We start from the raw sequence: 19088 nt of genomic DNA, 5'->3' as shown, positions 1-19088 counted from the left end.
ACACTGCTGACTCAAAAGGAGGCTCAGTCCGGTGGGTTTGGGGCTGTCAGTGAGCTCTGTCCTCAAGATACCTTCACCGCACTCTCTCCCCATCTTCTGCCTTTCCCCTAAAAGTCCCATAACGCATTTTGCACAGTCATACAGGCACCCTAAAATATCCCATGATTAATTTGTTCATTCCTGAGGGACTTGTGATAATCTGCCATCCCCCTCACCATTTAGACAGTTCCAGTTGAATCTCCTGAAGACTTTTGAGCCGTTCCTTCAATGGCCCATCAGTGGCCTGAGATTTCCGGTCTTTGGTATTGTGTCCATTATCTCCAGGGTTCGTGTATCTGGGACTTACTTACTTAAGCAGCTGTTAATCAGATATCCTCAGAAAAAAAATTACTATTCCCCATATCCTTACAGTGTGTACTTTTGAAAAAGAAGAAGGATGTCTCCAGATTTGAAACAGGGCAAAAGGCAGAGATAGACAATGATAGGTAATTATTGTTTTGCTAAAATAAGTGATTTTTAAGAAATTACATTGGTTTTCCTAAATGTGCCTCAGTATGATGGATGTCCCCTTTTATCCAATAACTGAGCACTTACCTGCTATATGAAAAACCCAGAATAGATTCCATCTCCTATGTGGATTTCCATCCTTCTATGTGGGTTTCACTCTGTATTTTCAATAAGTGTAGCATGTAATTCCTGACTATACCCTCTATGGTTTGCTGACTATTCTAATATGTAAAAGGAGCTGTCACACTGCCAATGGGAATGAGATGCTTTAATGTTGTCTTTTGAGAGCCAGGGGTTAAAACCCAGTCTGACACATTCTTGATAAGTGTCCCAAGTAATAATCTACATATGCTGATAATTTCTAAAAACAGTATATATATTTTTTTTTTAATGTTATTATCAGTCAGAAAAAGCCTAAACATTTTAGTTTTCTTTCAGTCTTTGTCATTCAGGTAGCCCTACTCAGAAGGAAGAAAAAGTTCTAAAGGAAGAATTAATATTTGAAAACATCTGTGTGTCCTGCTGTTCTTTATGATTTTTTTTTTTTTAATGGTATATCCCCAAACATTTTTCTATATTTAGGTAAACTCTGACAATCAATAGCATCCTCCTCTAAACATCTGACGTACAGTGAGCTGCCTAGAACTCCAGATCACTTCCGGAGATGTGCAGTCATGGCATAGCTTGTTAAGGTTTTAGGACCTAACCATGATGGCAGCATTTTATACTCAGTTTGCATGGTTAATATTAATAAAATGTAAAGACCAACTAATTGGTTCTTAGTCTCTATCAGGAGAAAGGTGGCTAGCTTACCTTTTAAAACTTTTTTTTTAAATCATGGGCTCTCCCAGTTCTTTTGTTTTCACATAACCCCTTGAAAAGTACTAGTTCACTGTTTAGTACAAAACAAATGTTTGTTTTTTGTCGTCCCGTGCCCCCCCCCCCCCCCCCCGGTTCTCCCATGTTGTCTTTGCTGGTCTTTGTTTGAATGTTTTGATCTGAAACCACTTCTGACTGTTCTCAGTGTCTTTTGAACTCAAACATACCACCTCTTGGCAGCAGGAATTTCCTCACAAAACAGCAATTTCAGGTCTCCTGGTACCGGGTTGCTCAGATAATAAGCAGGTACGTGAGGAGCAGCGGTTAGGGGTGATATTTCTCCTGCTGCGAGACGCAGCGGCTTCACCCTGCCGAGCTAGTGTGCTGCCACCGTTGCTGTGCTCATTCTGGGTCAGGAGCTTAATGCGTCTATATTAAAGTGCAGTACCACTCTGTTCCACTCCTTGTCCTTTCAGACAGGACATACTCTAAATTGCTTATAATTCTTCCCTCCCGAGCTAAAAGTTTAAACGGTGCTTCTCTTTTGCTGTATGTGAACACTGTGATCTACGATCAGCTCTCTGCTGAGGGCAAGGCAATTGCCTTGGGTAGATGAACCCTGGGGGAACAACCCAGATATTTGAGGTGAAAGTGATTACACACATTGTGTCTGTTGCCCTTTCTGAAGTTGAGAAAGCACTTAAAATTACCTTTCTGCATGTGATGACCAGTTGTAGTTCATGTATCTATGTTTTATTTACTTGTTTGTTTATAAAGATTTTTAGATTCATTAAAAAACTTAAAAAATTTTTTTCTTTTTCATCCTGTAAATGCGAGGCAGGAAAACTTCCACTTATCATCTCCCAGTCCCAATGAACAAACTCTAGCCTGTAGGTGTAAATGTGATGTTTTGCTTGAATAGTTTATGTTTTGTTTTATGTTTGAAAGTTATATTTAAATGTCAGTTAATACTTGCCTTGCAGAAAGCATTTTGTAGAGTCGTTAATTGCAGATTGTGGGTGATGCTGATGATACTTCGTGAGGTATTTGATTAAGATGCAAACAACCAGTCATAATATCTTTAAAGGGTAAGGTACATCCTGTTTTCTAAAGGTCAGGAGAACACTGCCAGGTCTTATACGGCTTCTTTAGTACCCTGAATTCATTTTTGCAAAGAAAAATACTTTTGTTTTAGAGTCTTCTAAACATTCCAAAAGAAAATGGTATGATTTTTGTACAGTATGTAGCTTTAAGGAAAATGGGTAGCTGGGAAAATGTTTTGGTATTCTACTGCTACTTAGTTCTTTGAAGGTCGAAGCCTTTCTGTATTTTTTTTCTATCTTATTTTAAAGGTGAGCAGGAGTTGTTCCTTTAAGGGCTGCCGTTTTCTGTTTAGTTTACTGTGGAAATCTTAATGCTTTTATAAATAAGCAGAAGTAGGCAAACCTAACTGAAATAATTTAAACCAAAGTGCTTCAGTCAGATAGACTGCAGTCAGCTTACTCATCGAGTAATAACCGAGTCCACACACAGTGAAACAGGTTATGGAGAAGACTCAGATGAGGAAGCAGTCAATGGATGCCTAAACAGGAATTTCTCAAGCATCTCGAAATGAACCAAAAGCGTACATCAGATTATGACTTTTTACTTGAAGAAGGTTTCTGTCTCTTCCCTGCTTAGCATGTTACTTCTGCTAAAAGCTCATGGAGAACCCTGCTGGAGAGGTGATGAGTCCTAGTTCTTCTTAATAAAACAGGACTTATTGTTTTCCTGATCTTTAATGAGGATGCCAGGAAGAACCTCAGATTTTGGAAGCAAGGGAAACACATTGTCAATGTGAGTTGTCAATGAGAGTTGACCATCATTTAGAGTTGACTTTACATTCCTTTCACCTAATACACAATCATATTTTCTTTTCCTTCAGTATTGGTATTCTGAATATAATTTACAACTAAGATGGATAAGACCCTTATAGTTTTTACCGATACAGAGACACAACTTCACACACGGAAAAGCAAACTGCCCTGACAAAAAAAAAAAAAAAAAAAAAAAAAAGTTAAATGCACGTTTTTGAAAGAACTTTGGATTTAACAGTGATAATTAAGATGCTAATTTTGACTTCTCAGACAATGGTAGATCATCCTTCATTGCACCCTGCAGACCCTTTGTTTTCATCAGACCCAGACAAGACAGAAACACAGCTCCACTCCCATGTGAAACCCGTGATGTACCCTGAGGGAGCACGTAATGGCCCTGTGCTGCACCAATGCCTCTGAATTACATATGAATGAAGATTCCAGCTTTGAGATCCAGAACACTGTTTCAATTTTGTTGCTTTGTAACACTAAATCTCTTTTCAGAAGATTGAGATGCTAATATAGGAATTTCACTGTGAAAGAGTAGTGCTGGAGTCTGACAAAAGCAGAAGAAAAATGGTGATGGACTCAGTTAACTCTCTGCTGACCATACTTCACGTCAGTAAAAGGCAGGAAGGTTTCAGTGGGTTACAATATCTACATTTTTTTGCTTCAATGAAAAGTCTGGGAGGAAGGGCCTATGCAAGTACTCTCATGAAGTTCATGGGCAGGTGGAGTGAAAATACCAGATGAGCCAGCACCAGACAAGGAAGCATTATTCACTGGTGACAAATGAGTATGAGTCTTAATTTTTGTATTTGTTACTGATGATTTCTTTTGTATTTTCAAAGATAGGAAATTTGATCCTAAACCTCTTCATTATTTCTTCTCAAGTGCTGAGATCAGGTTAAATTCTCAGCTCCAAAATGGCAACCTGAAGTCTTGATTGTTTTAATGATTATGAGATACTCTGCACCTGAATTCAGCTGTGCTACCCTTACATAAGCATTCTGTGTTTAATTTCCATTCTACAAAGGAGATCTTCTTTGAAGAACACAAGTTTGGTTGAGATGTTATCTCATGAGTGTTATCTCACTGCAGAAATTTAGAGCTGAAACTAACTACCACAATCCATGATTATTCAGAATTTTCACAGTCTGCAAATTGGCCAAGATCTGAAAGTTATTCTTATTTAAAAGTCTGTTCTTCTGTTTAGGCATTTTTGCTTTTTCTAAGGTATGAGTGTAATAGGAGGAGGCGCATACAGCTATAAGACCATAGTATTAGAACTGTGCACTGGGGACCAGCTGTGGGGTGTAAATTAGAAGACAAATAGAAAAGGGCTAGTATCTGATGTCGGTCTTTTTAATACATTAATAAAGCTGTGTTTCTTACAACTGTTTGCTGCATCACTTACCATGAAAAATATAGTACTGTATTTGTTTCAAGTCCTCCATTTATTGTGTTGATCTGCATCTTATTTATGAATAGTCAGAAGAGAACTGTTACTCACATCCAACCACTCATACTAAATTATTAGTTAGATGCTGTAGAAGATGTAATACATCCTAAATGACAGGTCTCACACCAGGCTGCAGTTGGCTCATAGATGAAGACCTGAAGTCATCCTGAATCTCCATCACTTGAAAACTGGAAAAGGGCTTTTCCTCTGTTGTTTGTTTTTTGTTTTTTATTTAGTTGATCATGCCTGAGAGATAAGAGTCCTATGAAATTCCAGCATTTTAAACTGTTTAGCTACCAGGCCACTCTCAGTTGTCTAGAGAATTACTTAAAGATCCTCTATTCATACACAGGTGTTGACAAGGACAGCTGTAAAATACAACTTTGTCCTGGAAGCAGCATACTGAACGCAAGTGATGTCTTGTGAAAATGCATGCTAGTAGCTAAGAACCAGTGAATTTTCATTAGTACTCTTGTCAAGGGAAGAGAGGTTTGAGTGGGAGAGGCCTTGGCTGGACAAATGCTGTGAATCAACTGTGGTTGCTTAAAACGAGCAGAGGGCAAGTGAGCTTCTTCATTGACATGGTCTGTTTATATTGCTGCTGGAAGAGCGCCTTGTTTCCCAAGTTTATGTGCTCAAAATAATCTTTGGATAATTTCACCAGTGTATGCTTTTTTTTTTTTAGCTCTGAAAGTACAGTTCACTGTATTGCAAATCCTTTGCTTGGTGTCCAAGGTGTTATTGTAAGCCATGTTTGACAAAGTGGTTCTAGTCAGATCAAGCTAGAGTTGAACCCCAGTCATCCTGCTTATGGAATTATGTTTATTTATATCAGTAATTGATATTTTTCTAATAGCTCTGGACCAGTTCACAGTTTATTGAGAGCTTTGCAAATTATTAATTGGGAAGTGTTATGTATTTGACTTTACAGAACAGTACTTTGGACATTTATGTTGCCCTGTCATGGTAACGGGAGATGAATACTGGGCCTCCTTCCTGAGGTCCACCATATTGCTTGAACAGTACTGTTGTAAAAATAGAAATAAAAATTAACCTTGTTTGATGTCCACACTTCCCCAAAGCCCCAAATCTTCACAATGTTAAAATCACTTTTGTCTCTACTTCCTTTGATTCTGATCACTATGGACTTCATCAACTCTGAATAAATGTGGCAGCCTGGTGTAAACTGCTTTCTAAGCCTTTCAGACTTTGCAAGCAGACTTGCATTGTACTTGTTATATTAACAAGAATATCCAAAATGACTTCATCTGGATTAAATGCTTTTGAAAAATGTCAGTTGCTGCCCTGGGGACTTGGCATTGGTTTTTTTCTATAGAATGGAGTAGATCATTGGGGAGTGGCAGTGTAAATTCCTTCCTACCATGCTGCCACTTTGATTCCATTGTACACTAGTGGGAACTGTGTAAGTAGATCAGGTTGTGAAGTCTAATGAGTTTATATCATCTCAGCAGGCTGCAAACGTACTTCATTGTATAGTTAATGTCGCGGCTGCAGTGAAATGGCTCCCTCCTTTAAGCTATAAAGTGAAAAAAAAAATTCATTTCATATGTCAACATGGAGTGCCAGTCAGCACCAGTTTGTCCTTGATCTAAGCCAGAAACCTCCAAGGGGAAGGACTCTGCCTCCCTCATCCTGGTTCTCTGTGGGGGAGCCCTGAGCCACGTGGCTGGGGAGACTCAGGTTCTTTCCTACCTTCTGGCACTGGTGGGAATTGTCTCATTTCTCCCTGTCTCAGCTCCCCAAGCGGAGATACATACCCTATCACAAGTATATGAAAAATGATGTTGGCTTTCTTTGCAAGACATTTTGAGCACCGTTCTTTGAAGAGATATGGGAGTTACTACCACCTGATTTTCCTAAGATTAAAATTGAAACACTTCAGCGTAGGTTTTGAAACAGATTTACTTCAATACTATAAAAAGTCTAAAAGCATTTAATATATCAATCAAGTGGATCGCTGTTGTTATCTCTTGTTTTAGAATCAAACCTTGGAATAGAGCTCCCTACTGAAGCGGAGTTGCATGTGAAAATTACAGAAAATCACCACTAGATGGAGTCAATGATTTTCTAAATTATTCTTCATTACTTTGGATATAATAGAGTTGCAAAATGATTATGATCACTGAGTTGTTAAGTGGAATATGATAATTTAAGTAGCTCACCTGTATCTTGTTATAATTACACTACCTGTTCTTTAAACTTCACAATTCTATGATTTTTCACCTCATCTGAAAACATTTTTTACAATTTAATGCTGAACAACAATATTTTAATAGAATTCTTTAGTAGACTTATAACATTTTGTATCAATGCTCACATTCCACATTTAGGTCTCTAAGTTGTTGTTATGAGTCTCTTAAATCCTATCGTTTCAAAGGGTAAGTTCAATTGTAGTGGTTTCATCATTTTATTAATTATAAACGGATAAATAGGGTGAATTGCCATACTTATAACTTTTAGCTCATGTTTAAATAAAAACCCCATTATGCACTGTTTGGAAAAGCAACTTGGAAACCATCACCAATCATGAAATCCCAGGTGTTAGAAATAAGCTGTGCTAAATATACCAGCACAAAGATTCTTCTGTCAGGATCCGCAAGCTTCGCCTTAGACCAGGATTATTTTCATTTCAGGTGTCTTCCAAGTGAATCTGTAATTTTTTTTTTTCGTGATGCATTACTTAGAATAGTCTAGCTTCCTCATCTGAAGATAGCTAGCCAGCCAGAGATTTCATTTGTTTGTATTCCATAAAATGTAACTTGTTTTCACCAAAGAGTAGTCCAGAAGTGCCAGCTTTCTTCCCATGGGCCATTACTAACATGTCAGTTGTGAAGTTGTGCAGGATATTCAGCCACTCGTTTTCTGAGATTTTTGCCCTGCGGGTAGGCCCGTTGGGGTTGTCTTTTGTACCAAACAAAAAAGGGAGAAAAGATTTCCCTTCAACAACATTGCTCTTCTTGGGCTACAAGTACCAGGCAGACTTTTAGTAATTTGTTGAAGAAAACCACTTCATTTCTGGCAAAACAAGCACGTGGCAGTACTTAAAAGGAACTCTGTCACGATTTAGTGAATATAATCACTAGTTCAGAACTCTTTTACCAGTGCTGGATCTCTTCTAACACAGCTCTTATTTTGTTCCTTCTGTTAATAATGAGGAAAAAAGTAATAAAAAGAAAAATCTCATATCACATTTAATGTTTTTGTAACTAGGCAAATTAGTTAATGCTTTGAGGATACTACTTTTACCCAGATTCTTAGAATATTTGTTTACACTAACAAAGGAATTATTAATGATATTGAAAATAGAAGATAACCATTTTGGTTATGTATACTGTGAAAAAAATCACACAAACAGAAACATATATATTATTTATATACTGTAGGAAAAACAGTGAGAAAAATATAACTTTAAAATTTACTGTTAACTGTAACTATACAAAATTATAACTATTTAAAGAAAGCAGATGACTTGCATCTTATTTTTAATTATCCTCATCAAAAAGTGATACTGAAAAGAAATTAAGAGATTTATGTGAATCCCTTACTTGCTTGCTTCTCATCATGTTGTGCTTAGTGAAAAACAAACAAAACTGATGAGGAAGAAAAGAGAAACAGACTTTGTTGAGCCAAGAGCCTTTGCTTCGTTGTATATCTAAAATCTGAGCCCTATTATTTCTGTATAACATTGCTGTAGAACTCAAATAGTCATATTCAAGCCTAACTTTTTCTATACAGGTTGCTGAAAGCCAGAGTGAGAATTTATCTAAATTCTACTAATTATTTTTGGTCAGGTATTGTCCAGAGCACAATTATGTTACAGGCTAGATTAATGTTCTTTTTATCAACTACTGCTACCGGGCCATAGGTTTAAAAATACACAGTACAATTACTTTCATGCATAATGATGTAGCTAAGACTTTAATAGTTTGTGGTGTCTTTTCACATCTAAACAAGTAAATGGGTTTATGCAACAATTGTGTTGAATAAAGGTCACACACTAACAAATGAAATGGAACACATTAGTACAAGCCATTTATGTATAAGCTTGATTTTGTAAAGTTTACAAAGATTATTTTTAAACCATATGTAGGCTCAGAGTCAGCTATATTGTGTATCTGATGATATAGTCATCTCTTGGAATAGTTTGTTTCACTATCCAATTAATTTCAGAATTATACTGTATGGATTTGACGTGTTCACTTTATGCATTCATAGCTGTTATCAAGAACTTTAATGGCTTACTAACCCCCACCTATGAATAAAGCTTTTTCCTTTGTAAAACTGGAAGGATGTGGCAGAATAGAAGCAAGAAGTGTTCTTACACCTCCTCTTGTCAGTCTGAATGATTCACTAGTCATGGTAGGCTGTATGCTCTATATCAATACAATTAAATAATCAGTACCTGTAAGTTAAATCACTTCTCACACCCACTTGTAAAAGTATGACAATAAAGCTATTCCCATTATAGTTTTCTTTTTGCATTGAAAGTAATTACATATAGTTTAGAAACTACAGCTACACGACATAAAAAGATACCTAAAACTTTTTCTCCATAGATAATAAGCCAAACAGAAGAAAAGATACATTTCTGTAGAAGTACAGTATGTAATTTGTATGGGGACAAGACACTGAGACGTGGTAAAGTATCGCTTATTTAATTGTAAGCCCTGTAAATGTCATTAGGATTCTAGACAAACAGTATTTTGACTTGAGAATTAACTGCATGATGCAGTATTTATAAAATGAACATATAAAACATTTTTTTTTAAAGTGGAGCATTGGTTTAACACCTAAACTCATTCAGTAGGAAGAAAGTGCTTATCCTTACCATGAGTTGCATGGCTAGATCTTCTAATAACTTGCGCTGGGTCTTGACAGCTCAAAAGCTCTGCTAACTCATGTAAAACCTGTGGTTTCTATGTAAGATTTCTATTAGAAACCCAAGTGGCAATGAAAGATTTTTGCTACCTGTTCACGGGGTTCTTTATCTAAAATTAAGTTGTTACCATTGTGGTAGCTATAGTGTAAAAATATCACTGTGATTAATAACAATCAGTATCTCTGAACTTGTGACTTTCTCAATCTACTCTGAAGTATATCTGGGCTCCATAAAAAGTCTGGTTCACTATCTTTTTAATTTTATTTCAACCGTGCGTTAAAGAAGCAGAAACAATAAGCTGAATCTCTACAGTTTTATGTTCTACAATGATTTGTACTGTAGAGGTGCACAGGCCAACCTTGGGCTTTCTGCATCTTAGAAATGCAGATAGAAGGTTACTCTGACCTTTTGTTGTGTTTGAGTAAGAAGTAGCTAAATAATGTAGCGAAGATCTTTTTGGCACCACCAGCCTATGAAACAAAACATTTCAGGGAAGCTCTAGGTATGCAATTTTGATGTTCAGTCTAGACAGTACAATCAAGCATTAGTATATTGAAGATGCATGTGGCATTCAACATGCATGAAAGGAGATTATGCAAATTCTAAATTGCCTTTTGTTAACTTAGGTGGTCTTTTTAATGGAGGGAGGATAATGAAAACTTAGAAGTGATGCAACTGGCCATCAATGAAAAAATGCTGCAAGATGAAGCACCTCAAGGCATTTTTTTCAGGAAAGTTTAATTTTGCCTTGTAAAATCCTGTATATGCCTCTGTCACCCTGGAACTCCACTTTTTTACTATGAGAAAATATATTAAGTCTTCTTGAAGGAAATAATTCAATTTTGGTCTTTCAGACTTCCTGCCCTTTTGCCAGATTTAGAAGGAATATAAACATCTAAGAAAAGGCAGATGAGTTTCTGTCTCGATAATGATTCATATTGAAGTTTCTCAAGTGGGAAAAGTATTACATGAAGACATTACAGGGCAGAACAGGACATTTTTAGGAATACATCTTGACAGGCTCATTCTATTGACTTGCAGTGAAGTTAACTGCAGACCTTATGTACTGCAGTTTGAAAATAAACTCAATTTTGCATTTAACCACAAAACTTACACAAGTTACCTTTATTTTATAGTATATGCAATGCCATTTTAGAATGCATGGTCTGTCTTCACTATGGATAGAGTCATAGGAAGGGGAGTGGCCACACTGGAGGCTTTTGGGACAGACAGCTTTATTAGTATTGATACATTATGGGAGGTGTACTTGGATTGCAGGAAGCTTTTTCTTTTTGTCTGGACACCTAAGGCAACAGCAAAAGTTAGTTCTGATATTTAAAATGGCACATTTATTACAGAGTTCACAGCTAATCTTAAGTGAATAGGCAGAGTTAATATATCTGATAGATTACTGGTCAATGATGTCTGCAGAGTGGCCAGGTTGTGCAGCACTGGTTGCTCCAAGACTGCAAAATGCCCCCCTGCCCTGCCCCCTCACATTTTCTGAAACAGGTTCTGTTATGTGTATTTTAGCAATGCATATGAGCCAACTGGCCTGCATCCATGATACCTTCTGAGACTCTGTTAAGGGCCAAGCCCTTCACATGCACACTAAAGGTCTTCAGCATGCCCTGGAGCCCTTCCTAAACCTTTAAGGTCCTGTGACATACCTTGCATACCTTCAGGGATGCTGAAGTGGCCTTTGTTCTTCTCTAAACTCATGTGTGTAGTGTTGTTCTATAGTAGAGGTCAACGTAGGGATGGTGGAAAGGAATGGACAAGAAGGAGAATGCTGAGAATTTCTGTTTCTGTATGTCACAAAAGATACCTGGTGGTATTTCAGAGTTCTCTCTGCCAAGGTTCTCACTTGTGCTTCCAGGCTGCCAGTGAGATTCACAGGAATTTTATGTCATCTGCTGTGCACTGACCATACTAATTGGCATAAAAGGTCTTGTGATGAGCAGACTCACAAGAAAGTGAGGGATGGCCTGGAATGCCACAGAGAAGGCTGTTGCCACAGCTGAAATCCGCTTCTGACTTTTTCTTCTCTTTCTGTGTGTGTGCAGAGAAAAGTGCTTTTCCCAAAATTGATGCTGATGGCCAGGCTACCCTTTGATACACCATGGGAGAAGGCAGGAAAAAGATCTGCTCGGTTCATCAGCTCTTACCTTGCAGAGTAGCTTAATAGGTACAAAGTGTACTTGAAACATGTGCAATTAACCCTGACTAATAAAGGGTGTTGTGATTGGGTAGGGGTGTTAGATATGAGAGATGGTTAAAACAGGTTATTTAGCAATGTTGGCAAGGTGTGTTACAGCTGTGGCAGGGCAGGTAGTCCAGGGAACCAGTCCTAAAAACACCAACCAGGCAAGAAAAATGACTGTAATTAGTGAATTTTGTGGATGCAATCTTACAAGCTGGCAAGTGGCAATGGGTATCTGTTTCCTTTATGCGGACAGATCTCTGTTACGTTCAATTTCCTGGAGTGGCTTAAGTTGAACTTTGGTCTTGGGACAGTTTTTTAAACATTTGTCGTGATTTTTCCAGTATAAGGTGTGAGCCACGTTTACATCAGTACATGACTCATATCAATAATTAGATACTTACTCACATTGCTTAGTGAGCCCTCTGCTTACAATATTTGTCAACTGTTTTCTTTCTGAGACAGAAAAAATCATGTGAATAATTCTGCTATGCAATTTCTGTTGTGTAGGTCTTTGAAGTAATTATTTAGATTTGTTTATGTATCAGTTATTTCTCCTGATGCTTGCCAAAACGCAAGGTATGTCCTTGTATGCTTCAACCATATTTTGTATGTGTCTCCTTGCCTACTGTTTATTCAACAGTTAATACAAGCAGAAGGATACAAAGTTTTTAGCCAGAGTGCTGACTAATTAGTTTTCCAAGAGAAAGACATCAATGGTATTATATATGATTTTAAGATGTACAGGACTGGTGATATTTCTGAGCACATGGTAGGTGTGCATAAATGAGTATGTTTATGTGCATGTCAAGTGGCATTTTATTGAAGAATCTGAGGTGGGTTGTCATGGAGATTAAAAGCTTTGAAATGCTATTCATTGGTATTAGTTGTGTTTATTGGGCATGAGGATATTCATTCTGCTGCTTTGAAACTTTCATTGTAAAAACAGTTACACTTCTACCTGGGTCACAAAGGCTATTCTAGCAGGCTAAGTTATAAATAAAGATCTGATGAGAACATTCAACTTAAGGAAAATAAACTGTGATCGATTTTTGATCAAAATTACAATTTTAGTTTCAAAGCCATTAAGATGTTTGTCTTTTCACTGTGTCGTATTTCAGGCTATTTATAAGATGGCAGAAAGTTGTCAACTCTCCCAAACCTTCCAACCCCCTACCAAGAAGAAAGTTCTGGTCACTGGTAAATGGAAAGCTTTGCTTCGCATGGAAATGACGTAGAAATGAAAAGCATCAAATATGTTTTGCTACAATTTGCTTTTACAGTATTATATACATTTTCAGATTTCTCTGTGTAAAAGCTAGGAAATTTCTGATGCTTTTTCCTTAAGTAATTAGAATTAAAATTTATAGACAAGTTTACCTTTAAAGAGCATTGTTTTCTGCATGAGATCATTTATGTGTTGCAGCTAGTATTGTCATTTTTTTAACCAATAAATCAATGAAAATGCTGCAACAAACACTGCATATGTACACAGCATCACGCACACTCAGAATGAGTAATACAGTTTTCATAACAGACATGAAGTGATGATTATTAACTAGAATTATATATATTTATATTTAAACTGACACTACAGAATTCTTTTGAGTCTTGACAGATATGTGGAATATTTAAATGGAGTAATTGTAGTTACCAGACCTCCTGGGATTAACCTGCTGGAAAGAAAGTGACATTTTGCAAAGAGAAAAATGAATTTATAATGTGGAAAAAAGCTAAAAATGAGGTTATGGTGTGCTTGTTTATAACCATTCAGGAGGAAAATATGTTTACATGGAGTCACTAATACACCATAGCAATATACTTCACTTACACTTAATTATAGGGGGGCTTTGAATATAACTTATTAGGTTCTACATTTCCTGAAATAGAATAAGCCATACTGAAAGGAAACTTATCAGATATTTTATTTTTGGTGCATTCATGTTTAGGAGTTGATTCTGTGCTATTTATATTTTCATCAGGAACACCTATGCCAGCACAGAAAAAATACATGCAAAAGAAAACAACACCAACCTCTCTCTCTGTGGCACAAACTACTTTTGGATAAATCACACCCTTTCAATTATAAGAGGGACCTCTTCTCTCAGGCATACTCAGATTTTCAATTAGAGTGGTTTCTTCAGCGACAAACACTGCCTGCTGAGCTCTCCTGAACTGGCATTGACTAGATGACAGAATAACCACATAATTTAGGTTTGAAGAGACCTTTGAGGACATCTGGCCACACTTACAGCAACACCAACTTAAATAGGTTGCTCAGTACCTTTTGTGATTGAGTTTTGAGTGGTGGCAATGCCACAACTTCTCTGGGAAACGTGTTCCACTGTTTGGTGAAAATATTTTTCCTAACATCTGATTGGAATTTCCCATTTTGCAATTTGTGTCCATCACCTCTCATCATTGTGCACCCTAGAAGGAGTTTTGCTCTGCTCTTCCACACCCTCCTAGTAGGCAGTTGATGGCAGCAATAAGATCTCTCCTTTCCTCATTCTTCTTAAGACTAACAAACCCACTTCTTTCAGCACCTTCTTGGCCTGGAACAGCCAGCCAGTGTCCATGGAGATTGTGGTTGATTGCTAAGAGCAGAACTAGAAATATCAGGATTAAGTGGAAAGAGGTTGTTTCAGAAAAAGGAAATGACTAAGTAGGAGAGAGATCAAGCGTTCCTTTAGGGACTTGCAAAGACCTTAACATCGAGCGTAGTCTAATGCGACAGACAGTGCCATCCGTGAGCTGGCAAGGAAAATTAAGCCATAAGAACCTATGCAGTTACAATTTCAGAGAAACATTACATTCATGGGTACTGAAGTGGCCTTAACTCATCATCTACCTGTGTACTATGATATTATCTGCAGCATAAATGAAAGTGAGGCATGGTGTATGACAACTGTATCTTCCTACATTTTAGAATTCTCATTTTTTCTCAACTTATATATTATATACAATAAATATAATATTTTTTTATTAATTTAGCATAGTTATCCTATTTTCTCATCATCCTTCAATCAGTCAGGGTACCATAAGTAATTTTTTTCTCCTAAATGCTCCAGGCTAATAAATTGATAATGCATGACTAAGGTGAAACTCACACATCACCCTCCTTCTTTTCCTATTACATGGCACTTAGCAGCTAAAACCTGAAGTTACTGCCATTGCTTTTCCTGTAACTATGGTTATTAGCTAACTTCAACTGCTATTACTAGGAAAAAAATGCTGTCACTGGTCTCTTTTTAGCAGCAAAAATTTCTCCTGTTTTTCCCACAGCACCGTCATTCACCCTTTGCTGAAAGCTGCACTTGCCCAGAAATAGTACCTGCTGCTATGCTTTTTGGTCTTTTTCTCACCTTGGCCAGACAGCAATAGAGGATTTAAAAAAAACCCCACCGAACTACACTATAAATTGCTACCATGAACCATGCAACTTGTTAATTAAATATAAGCATTTATTTGCAAAACATTTGGCCAAGTATTTCTTGAAGGTAATCACATGCAATTCCAATTACAGAATGACTACCTGAGAAGTAACTGTGGTAAACGAAGAGTAAATAAAGGAAAAAAAATCAAACATGCAAAGTCCCCTTTAAAATATTTTATTCTGTTGTCACACTTTCTTCTGTCTTCATCAGGGTGGTGTCAGCACCTTGTAGTTGTGCATTAAGCTAAGTGTTTAATGAGTGGTTCATTCTCTTGCTTAGCTTCTCCTCAGGGGGAGAATTAAATGTGCACTCATACATCCTGTTTCGGTGGAGTTTTATTTTTTCATTTTTTAGAAGATTTATGCAGAAGGTGCCTTAACTGCAGAAAGTTGTCAGAATGAAGGGCTCGGGGGACAGAGAATTACAGAGCAGAACATTATTATGTATCCTAGTAACTATTCTTTCAATCCTATCTCAGGGGCAGAAGGGGGAATAAAGGCTGCTGCGTATGGTTCTGCAAAGCCAGGCAAGCACTGAAATGTGTAACTGATGGGAGCTCTGTTGGACTGTGGGATCTTCTGGGGTGTGTGGAGGGAGGTCGGTAGTGTCATCCCACCGGCAAGCTGTCCTGTCGGATTTCTTTTCAGGAGCCAAGCTATTTTGGACGAGGGTCTGCAACACAGGTCTTTGCTGTGCAAGAAGAATATACTGCCTCCCAAACATGAGGTGACTGGCATGTTTCTGAGCCCCTCTTTTTTGAGGCCACTTCACACAGACATTAACTCTTCATTGGAGATCAGAAGCTGGGCAAATATGGGAGTCAAAGGGTTGAAGGCTGAATATAGTTCTGCATCATGTCTGCCCAGCAGCAATATATTAAAGATGTCTTAATAAGATTTCTTCTTCTGTATTCTGTCTTTTTCTGTATTTTTGGCATTTGAATTGTCACTGTGAAGGAAAGGTAATACTGTAGCAAAACTAAGCAAAATCTGTACACAAATCTTAATAGACATCTCTTTTCCCCTGCTTTATTCTTTCATGTTTTGCTGAATATTGGGAGAATAAAAAGACAAGAAAGAAAGGGAAATATTTGCCTAATATGAGAGAGTTACAAAATGAGCATTCAACTTGAAAAGAATGTCAGGGAACAACAGTACCTTAGACTGCACTCTGAAAAATTGTGAAAAGTACAAAGGTTCATAACATATTGTAAAGAAAATTCTTTAAAAATTGCTCTGTTATCTTGGAGGTAACAGACACACCATATGCCGTGTCTGGCAGTTGTCATGGCAACTACTTTTAAAATTTAAGCATAGGGAAACTATTGCCTAAAATCTCCATGACTTGGGGCCAAATCTTGCACGATGCTGAGCACCAAGGGAGAGTAAAAAAAGACATAAAGGAGATCTTAAAATATCTTTCTTGTTAACTTTTGGAATTTTGTCTTGTGATATTTTTCTGAATGTCATCTTTTTGTCACTGTTTTATGTGCTTGAGAGTTCTTGCCTGGAAGTCAAAGAATACTAAAATACTTGAAGGAAATAGATAGGAAGGTAATACACCTTAACAGTTGCCAGTACTTATTAAAAATTAGCATATGCAGATTTGTTTCTATGGAAAAGTAGTTTCAAACTTCAAATAATGTTTGCGGTATCCCACCAACAGCCTGTGTAATGCACTTCTGAGGCAAAAGAGGCTTAAAATATCAAATAAGGATGCTTCTAAGGAAATATCAGTGCAAGTAAAATTAGGAGGATTTTGTTCATCTTAACTAAAAAGGTCTGTTAGACCATGGCACAATGAATACTGTTATAAAGAAATTTGGCACCTCAGTACCTGGATTTCTGTGATGAAGCTGTATCATAAATTCTAACTTGCCCTCATGCCTTGGCCAGTGCCTCCTAGAGGAGTCTGCAAAGGTGGGGCCTAATTTAGCCAGGATATGGTAATTGTGTACTGTACTGTAGCTCTTAATAAAACTAGCCATACAAATCGCACAATGCGGCCTGGAGTCATTCAGTAATGGTCTGATCCAAAGTCACTGAAATTGGTGGGATTCTTTCTATAGAGATCCCCAGGCTTTGTTTGAGGCACTGTCCATGCTGCTTACTTTATACTGATATACATCAAAGTAATCATTACCAAAAATATCTCATGTTTTGAGCACACATCATAAAACACTGACTTTTAAAAAGTATTTTTTAAAATTATATTAAAAATTCTTAGATTATATGAGATTCTCGAGAGAAAGTTTAACTGGTCTCAAGAGTATTTATCTCATGCTGTTTGGTCGCACAGAGGTGAGAACTTTCTTTAAGTTCTCTCACCAAAATAATGTATCCTGAGAGCTATTATCCTGTGATTCCAGCTCTCACAAGCTGCCTCAAAATTGCCGGTGCTATTATTCACCTGAGAAAGAGGTTCAACTTCAAACCTAGTGTAGGCACCGATCCACTCAGGGCTCTTGGAATACATTAAATTATTTACATTATAAAGAAAAGTATGTTTTAAATGCTCCCTGTTCAACTACATGGATCATTATTCTGTCTTCCTCCCTTTGTCTGCTCATTAATGAAGGTAACTTAATCTAACTTCTTCAAAAACTCTTTGATGGGCAGCAACAATAGAAATGGTTAAGCTGACTTGCAAGTAATGTGCTATTGGCTAGATTATGAAAATGGCAAGTACATTCCTTATCTGAGAAATTATTAATATGTAGGGATGTGAAATGAGTAGCAGAGGTTGGAAGGAAGTGATGAAAAGGCTTTCTTTTTCAGCTACCAATCCCATTTTTAAGTTTTCGGCAGGGAATTGTAAAAGGATTAGGACTGTACTGAAGGACATTGGATTTAGTCTGGCAGAACCAGCTGTTAAAAATCACAACTGGTTCCTGGATCTACTATTAAAAAGGGTTTTAGCACATTTTGTTCTCTGCTGCTACTTTCTCCCTGGGGAAATGGTGACCAGCTCCTTGTCCTCTCTTCTCTTCCCACCTGGGTGAAGACCTGAAAGTTGCTGCCATATCTGGTAGAAAGACACTTCTTGCTGACTGAGTGTTTCTGCCCTGTCCTCTGGCTCTATCTCCGTGTTGTCTGGCCTTCTCAAAATGTCTAATATTTGCTTGGCAGCACAGGGATAGACAGGATTTTGCCATAGGTCTGGCAATTCTGGATGCCACAATGAAGGTATTTGCTTGCAAAAGCCAACCTGCTGCTGCATATACATTAAGGCACTGATGTTCACAGTATAGCTGATAGCTGGTGGAAATGAAATAATCTGTATTGACACATTTGGAAGTTTCACATCTTTTTCCACTTAACATGCTAACGTGATAATTGCTAGACTGATGATTTTTCCAGTGACACGTCTCCTTTTGTCAATATTTAGACCTGTGTATAGAAAGCTTATCTATCACACCTGGCTAATTTTCACTTTATTTAAAAATAAATGGAACATGTTTAGTTTGCAGGGTTAGCAGAACAAAAAGGAGGTTTTTATAAACATTTTTCTTGAAACATTCTTTGAAGGGTAGGAAAAGATAATGACTAAAAGAATACAAAATCTGGCTCAAGAAACCATCGATTATTTTAATGCTTAAAACTAATTCAACATTGAAGATTAAACTTCATTTTGATAGCCATTTAATGCAAATGAAAACAAAACATAATGCTAAATAAAAATAGCAACAAATACCAAATAAATTCACTTAGGGGCACTCTGTGAGACAGGGAAATTACAGGACATTTGTTCATAGGGTTTAAATACCGAATCTCAGGCCTTTATTATCCGAACAATTCATCCAGCTAGGCCTCTATCATAGCCCTTTTTTGCTGTGCATTCAATGACTTTCACTATTAGTGATTAGGTAAGAATTTGTTGGTGAAGAAATACAGGTGGTATTATT

This window comes from Patagioenas fasciata, chromosome 5 (genome assembly GCF_037038585.1).
Source record: "Patagioenas fasciata isolate bPatFas1 chromosome 5, bPatFas1.hap1, whole genome shotgun sequence".
Taxonomy (NCBI): Eukaryota; Metazoa; Chordata; class Aves; order Columbiformes; family Columbidae; genus Patagioenas; species Patagioenas fasciata.
The sequence above is the reverse complement of the archived record's forward strand: the minus strand, read 5'-3'. Positions refer to the sequence as shown.